This window comes from Rhinopithecus bieti, unplaced genomic scaffold (assembly GCF_001698545.2).
Source record: "Rhinopithecus bieti isolate Rb0 unplaced genomic scaffold, ASM169854v2 scaffold_6113, whole genome shotgun sequence".
NCBI lineage: Eukaryota > Metazoa > Chordata > Mammalia > Primates > Cercopithecidae > Rhinopithecus > Rhinopithecus bieti.
Window position 1 is genome coordinate 1,675,382 of NW_016805390.1, and position 8,419 is coordinate 1,683,800.

An 8,419-nucleotide genomic window follows, 5' to 3' on the forward strand; every position below is an offset into this window, starting at 1 on the left:
AATGCATAGTTTTCTATAAATGAGCTTTTTCACAATTTAAGAAGTGAATTTGACACTTAAAATTGAACTATTTACTACAAACAATTGTTTGCAAATAGCTTTGAAAGTAGCATCTTTCCTTTTTCCCCAATATAAATAAATCGTATCATCATGCTACTTTGAATCTATTGCTACATTTCGATGTCACAATATGTGCATTTGTTTTATTTGTATTATGTATTTGTACACAGCATTTTTGTGGTAGAAACTGAGTGTAAAAGCTAACATGTAAATCTGTGTAAATTGTAAATTTTAAGTAAGACTATTGGGTTTTATTATGCTATCTATTATTAAAATTACCAATATTATAAAAGCAGGCCATATATATATATATGTACACACACACATTTCTATACATACACGTATACATAGTTTGTATATATGCATAGTTCTATATTTCTATATATGCATAGTTCCATTACTTTTAATGACAAAACCACAATTACTTTTGCACCAACCTATATATTCACACAAATATGTGTCTATATACAGATGTATACATACATACACACACATATTTATATTCTATTGAATCACACATATTTATTTGTATGTTTTGTCTTTTGCTTAGATCTTTGCTAATAACACATTTTGCCTATTGATTTTCTTCAGGAAAAAAAGAAAATCACAAACTCATGAAAACCAGCAAAAGTAGCAGGAAAGATTTAGACAGAGTCTTCAAAACAAAACATTGATAAACAATACATTTACTCAGTTGAACAATTTCGTAAAATAAATCATTTTAGAGAAATTAATGCCAGCTCAGTTAACACAGTTAAACAAACAACTGCAAGTTGGTGTCATGAAACATTACTTATCAGTTGTTTCCACATTACCTTGTCCTTCTAAGAAATGAGGTATCACAGTAGAGATCTGCACACTTACTATCTTCAGTGGCACTATTTAGGAATTTTACATTATATTGTTGTTTTATCATTGTTTCTACCCTCACTTAACGTTCCAGTCTCAGCAATTCTCCATCATCTAGTGAGACATGGACATGCCCTTTCCAATAAATTGGATCCCAGTTCTGGGGTGAGAGGGGCACAGTCTTCACTGAGTGTTTTATCTCAGGCGTAGGAAGAGTGACTGGTCTTTATATCTGTTATTCCTATACATAATTATTTGTACTACTTTTGTTTGTTTGTTTGTTTGAGACGGAGTCTCGCTCTGTCGCCCAGGCTGGAATGCAGTAGCCGGAGCTCAGCTCACTGCAAGCTCCGCCTCCCGGGTTTACACCATTCTCCTGCCTCAGCCTCCCGAGTAGCTGGGACTACAGGCGGCCGCCACCTCGCCCGGCTAATTTTTTTGTATTTTTAGTAGAGACAGGTTTCACCGTGTTAGCCAGGATGGTCTCGATCTTCTGACCTCGTGATCCCCTGTCTCGGCCTCCCAAAGTGCTGGGATTACAGGCTTGAGCCACCGCGCCCGGCCTATTTGTACTTCTTATTTGCCAATTCTTCATTATTATAACTTTCTGATACAGTAAATAATTACTTACATTAAACTATTTTTATTTAAATTACTATGCAGTTTATGCCTTCTAGGTGGATGCTGAATTATACAATATATCTGAATTAAAATTATACGTATTTATCCAGTTGCAACTTTAAGAGTAGACTCATGGAGGACTAAAATAGAAGCAGGTTGTCCAATCAGTAAGCTCTAACAATTAAACAATCAAAAATCTATAGCAGCTTAGATCAAATTTGTATCAGTCTGGGAGTGGAAAGTGCTCAGATTCTAGATGTAATTTAAATGTAGAGTAACAAGATTTACTGACGTATCAAATGTGAACATGTTACAAAGGAGGTTTCAAGATTGACTATAGGCCATTGACCTGAGCAATTGGAAAAATGAAGTTACCTGTATCACAATGAAGAAGTCTGTGAGAAGAGCACATGTTGAGAAAAATATCTGGAGCTCAGTTTTTATATAGTTAAGTTTGAAATGTTTATTAAATATACAAGGAACATGTTATATTGACAGTTTGGTATATCAGTCTAGATATATATAAGTAGATAAATAAACTTGATGATCATTATCATACTCACAGCCATAAAGCAAAGAAGAGCTAGAAGGCTGAGTTCTGGAACATCTTAATATTCAAAAGTAAGGAATACATGGGAAGCAAGAGAGACCACCGAAAATTGAGCAAGACCTTGCCCTAGAAGCACAGGTTTGTCAAAAGAGAAAAAAGTAATTGGCCCTAACAAAAACTATTTATAGGTCAACGGATATGAGAGACAAAACAATGTCATTGGATTTAGCAATTTGAAGTCATTGGTAAATCATTAGCAACACTATACACAGAAGACAAAATAAGAGGAGAAACATTTGACACCATGAGTAACAAATATAATCTATTTGAAGGAGTTTTGCTAAGAAGAAAACGGGGAAAAGTTTTGTGGCTCTAGAGAGAAGAGGGATCAAGATGAAGCTTTTTACAAATATGTTTAGGGACCTCATGAATAAGATTAGTGCTCCTATCAAGGGGACCACAAAGAGCTTCCTCATTCCTTCTGTCATGTGAGGACACAGTAAAAACATGTCTGTCTATGAACCAGGAAGCCACCTCTCAGCAGACACAGAATCTGCTGGCCATTTCACCTTGGATTTTACTATCTCCAGAACTATGAGAAATAAATTTTATATGCGACCTGGTCTATGGCATTCTGTTTTTGGCACCCGAATTTGCTAAAGTACCAGCATATCAGCTTGTACACATAATTTTTGGAAACTCTGATGCCAAATCCTTGATGTCAAAACGTGATTGATCTGCTGGAGAAATGAATGTACATGATCCTTCTTTCCACAATAAACCGGAGAGTCAAAACTGGCAAAAGTAGGTCAGGGTTTTCTAAAAGCCATACCTGAAAGGTTTCCAATAACAGTTGATTTGATGGTAATTCAATCACACAAACAACCACAACAAAAAGACACAACTATCAGAGATTTTCAGGATAGCCTCAAAAACACCATCACACACTAAGGAGTTAAAGAAGGCACGAAGTTTCAAAAAGTCAAGCTTTATTTAAACATCATTGTATAAACTTGTAATTCTTTTTTTTTTTTTTTTTTTTTTGAGACGCAGTCTCGCTCTGTCGCCCAGCCTGGAATTCAACGGTGCGATATTGGCTCACTGCAAGCTCTGCCTCCAGGGTTTAAGCCATTCTCCTGCCTCAGCCTCCCGAGTAGCTGGGACTACAGGCGCCCGCCACCGCGCCCGCCACCACGCCCAGCTATAAACTTGTAATTCTAATACTATGAACAAATCCTAAGGCAGGTGGCAGCATAGAGACCCCGGGGCACAAGTGCTGAGTTTGGAAGCTTTGGTTCCTGTGCATTTTGCAGCTGCCCCCTGGTCCCCTGAACCCCTGCCTGCCTGTTAAGAAGATCCGGTCCCTGGCAGCAGATCAGGGGCAAACAGCCCAGATGCCCAGTTGCAGGCAGACCTCCATGCCTGGAGGAGGAGGCCACCTCTGGGAACAGGAAGAGCTGCTGGAACCCCTCCTCGCAGGCTCCTTTTCCTGCTCTCAATCACCTCCTGCCAGCATATATACACCCCCAGCACCAGCAGAATGAACAGGTCCTGCGCAGCAGGGCTGCAACTCTGCTGAATGAGAGAAGCCTCTCTCCAGCGAGATAGAGAAACCCAGGCTACACACCCTGATCTCTGTCTGCATGGCTCCTACCGTGCCCATGACTGGGAGCAGCATGGGAGCTGCTGGCTGGGGCTCTGCTGACCACCCCTACTCTGTCACCGCTAGTTCCACCCATGCTTTCAGCTCCAGGACTGAGGCCAGTGGCTACAACAAGTTCCATGATGTCAGGCAGCTTCTCTTTGAGCTAGTCCTTGGCTGTACCAGGGCAGGGGCAGGAAGGCTCTGGAGCTGCCTCTAGTTCCAGCGCTGTCCCTGGAGGGAGCTCTTCCCTTGGTGCTGGCACTAGCTCAACAGCTGGCACTGGAATTTCCTGTATTGCTGTATATGGAGCAGGAGCTGAAAAAGGAGAAAGAGTCATCAACAACAGTCACTTTCCACTGGAATTTCCAAACGTGGAAACAACCTCGCTGAATTTAAAGGAATTCTAGCCCCCAAAGAAAGACTCCCACAAAGTCTTCCAGACTGCAGGCCACCTCACCATATATGCCTGTGCCTTGATGGGCTCCAGAATCTCCAGCCAGACAGGGACAATGTGCAGATGTGGCCCAGATGGGATCATTGGTAAAACCTGGCCTGGTAAATGGCCAGAGGCGTCTGGGGTGAGGAATGAGCTACATAGGCATCATTGGAAAAGGCTGTCACTCTTTCCATTCCTGAAGCAGGACCCTCAAAAGGTGGGCCAAGAACATCTTGCTCTCCTGAACATCTCCCACCAAGTAAGCTGGCTACCGGGCTGGCTCTAGGATATGGGTGTCTGGTTACCAGAGTTCTAAGTTTTGTTCAGGTCTGTCGTCAAGGAAGTGAGGTTGCGTCTTTAAGTTTCCATCCCCTTGGCCCCTACCTGCCATAAGACCTACTAAGGACCCCACTGGACTGCTGACTGCTCACCCTCCCCACAGGTCAATTCTGTACCTGTACACAGTTATGTCCACCCAGGGCCTGCTTGGACACCTGTGCCTGATGTTCACCAGGGGCTAGATGTCCTCCTCAGACCTGAGTGTTCACCTAGGGCCTGGTGTCCACCTTGGGCCTATGTTTCACTTGGGGCCTTGTGTTTACCTGGGGACTGGTATACAGCTGTGGACTGATGGCCTATTGGGTCCCGTTGTTAACCTAAGGCCTGGTGTCCATCAGGGGCCTGGTGATCACCTGGGATTTGGGTTTCAACCTGGGGCCTGGGTGTCCATTAAGGCCTGATGTGCACCTAAGGCCTGAGTTTTCACCTGGGCCTGACAATCACATGGGGACTGGGTCTAATATCCACCTGGAGCCTATGTATCTACTTAAGGCATGGTGTCTACCTGCAGCCTGATGTCCACATGACTCTGGAGTTCGACATGGGCCTGTTTTACATCTAGGGCTTTGGTGTACCTCTGGGGCTGGTTGTCATTTTGGAGCCTGGTGTACACCTTGAGATCAGTGTCCACCTGGGGCCTGATGTCTGCCTGAGGACTGGTATCCTTCTGAGGTGGGAGCATAGCTGGAGCAATATATATACACACACATATACATATATATATAATGTATATATTATATATATATTTTATATATTTTTTAATGGGGTAAAATTACATACTTTGGGAAATATTTCAATAGGGAAGGAAAAATCAATTTACATAAAAGAGACAGAAGAGAATTGCTGCAGCAATATTCTTGAGTTTTCAGGGGATATTAGCTTAATTGCATATGATTAGGGGTTGTTCGTATCTAAAGGCACTGAGTATCTACAGTAGTGATTGAGAAGGTAGTAGATATGATTAGGTGAAAGTTGTTGGTGGAGATAGTAGTGAAAACCTAGACAAGTTATTTTCTATTTACATTTACTCGACTTTGTAGAGCAAGGATAAAGCAGTATTCTAGTAGGAGACCGGGAGGGTACATAGACAAGGGAAACATAGAATTAAGTATTGTGGGTCCATTTGTGGTTAGTGAATCATACATTTAAAGTGAAACCAACCAGCCAGCATTGTTGTGGATATGTAGAGTTAATGTGTCATTCCAACCACTTTCACTTACACAGAGGCAGACAAGATGTAAGTAGAATGTTGCATTTAAATAAGGCTGTATCAAAAGCCTAACATAAAGTGATTGAGAAACTAGGGTATTGGAATGGTATGAATGACAGTGATAATGACTGATCATGAAATTCAAACTGAGGAAGGAGAAAAGTGAAGATGTGATTGGGTAAAAAAAAAAGTAAAAGTGTAAACATGCGATTGATTGAGTGAAGATATGATTGGGTGAAAGATAGTTGGATCCATGGGTCAATGTCCCTAAATGGTTAAATTATTTTTGGAGCTGGGAGGCTGGAGAGAGTGAGCTGAAAATATAGAAAGTGGTATTTGGGGAAAAGAATGTTTGAAATTGATTATTGAGAGGTGGTAGTTTAATGGCAATATAAAAGTCTAGGACATGGTGACAATAAGATGACTAATAGGGAGAAAAAGCCTTATAGTAGCAGACTTCTAAGGTATTAGAAATATCATCTCTATGGATCATTTGCATGGTGATCCCTGGGTACATAAGGACTGATTCCCTTAGAAAATTGGATTGAAATGATGTCTGTGAAATTTCAATGTTTTATTTGCTGAGATAGCTGAGAGTTTCAGGTGCATATTGGTCTGCCCAATGTATTAATGTATTTATAGACTACAGAAAAAATGGTCAGAAAGTCTTTTTTAGAATACACATCAAAGGGGTAATTATTTTTCTTCTGCTCATTGAAAATAACCAAATATTACTTATGAGAGTCAGATGGTCTCTCTAGCACAGATATAAATGTCTTGCACTATTTTACAAGTGTTCTTTCATCGTGTAAGATCAGTCCATTTCAATACACATTTTTTCAATCTCTTATATTCTGATTTAAATAACTATGGAATTCAGAGGAAACCAATGACATGCTGTATAGAACAAAATGCCAAGATAATGCAGGTTTGCAACTATGAGGATTCACAACCCATTTTTAGTCTAGTTAATATAATTTTGGACTATTTTTATTCCTTATTTCTATGTTCATAATATATAGTTATTTCCATTTTCAACTAAGAGAGTATAAATGGTTTATTTTTTAGAAAATATAAAAAATTATGACTGTCATACAGTGGAATACTTAAAGCTTTTAATAAATGGAAAATATTTTTTCTATTGCATTTTAAAATTTTACTGTTATATTTAACCTGTCATACTGAAAGAATGTTGGCTAACATAACCCAAATTTAATATAAGAGCAATTTGTATATAATATTAATAGAAACAATTGTATGTTGTTCAGTTCCTGTTACCTTTAATGGCAAGCCAATTTATTTCAATACCAAAGAATTTTGTTAACCATTTATTGTATTTAAGTAACTGTGCTTGATATGGGGCAATCTTTAAATAATATAAAAGGAGGCATCACAATTCAGTGAAAATAGATGTCTTTGCACATATAAAATGTAAAAGAATTAGAATATTTAATCTTTGTTTGGTGAAGGATTTTAAGGTATAAAATTAATGAAAATATGTATAAGTAGACATGACAAACATTTAAAATGATGTCTTAATATTTTAAAGAAACCAAAATTATTGTAAACAGAATTAAAATTGAATGACTTTTTAAAATTGCAAATGTAGGGTGGAAAACTGATCAATATCCTTGATATGTACTGTACAAATAATTCAGTAAAATGGCAATAAAAATTTCCCAGTAGAAACACTGGAGAGAGGGCAAGGAGGAACAGATAGAATCAAAAGATTAACTGGAGAATTCTCTTGGATTCAAGGTAGACAAGTGATAAATGTTTTGTATATTCTAAGAGAAATGAGAGAAGTAGTAATATTTTTGAAAGATAGCTTTGAATTTTAATGGAACAACAGGGTAGCCAAAATTCTCGAAGGTATGAATGCTTTGTTGTCAATGAAGTGTTATTTAGAAGATTTTAATATGTTTGCCTCATGATAGCAAATCCTAAGGTCATATAACTGGTTGGGTTTGGATAATAGAAGGGATTACTGATAATATTCTTAAGTTTTTATGTATAAACTTATGATTATGATTACAGGAGAAGACAGTAGACTGGAGATTGTCACTTAGGGTGTTGATTGTGCAGCATATTATGCACATACTATAACTGATATAATAAATATAGTGTCATAATCATGTTAGGATTTCTGAATATGCATAATTTGAAATTTATTCTCAGAGTCTCAAATTTAACTGTAGTGGAATTTTACTAGCTATTGCATTTTGCTGATTCAAGGTGCTTGATATTAATTGCTTGTCCTATCTTCCAGTAGAAATGTAGGATGCTGGTACTATTAAGCATGACAGCTCACTTTCTGTATCTCCACTCTTGAAACACATTTATGAATCAATTTATTTTTTTCTCCAACTGTTATAGATCGCTTTATTTTCCTTCTCTCTAAGTGATCAATTAAATATTGAATATTTTAGTTTTCATTCAGCTCAATAATTTCATTCTTTGTTAATTTACAAATATTATCAATGACATATAATCAAGTGGAGTTAACAGGCTTTTACTATTCTGCAATTTCTTGGAATAATATAAATTATTTGCATTTAGTATCAATGGGCCTTAACCAACTAGAATTATAATTTCCAGCTGTGTCTTAAGCAAAGAATTAAACTTGGGAGCTATATATCTATATATATACTTATATTTCTGATTTCTTTTTCTGGAAGCTATGTTTAAATTTTAACAGAGCAGAAACTT

At 38.0% G+C, this 8,419-nt stretch overlaps 1 pseudogene; it reads right to left on the reverse strand.

Moving 5' to 3' along the window:
• Positions 1–3,455: 3,455 nt before the first annotated feature.
• Positions 3,456–5,182, reverse strand: LOC108529785 (uncharacterized protein C2orf27-like; annotated as a pseudogene).
• Positions 5,183–8,419: the final 3,237 nt, after the last annotated feature.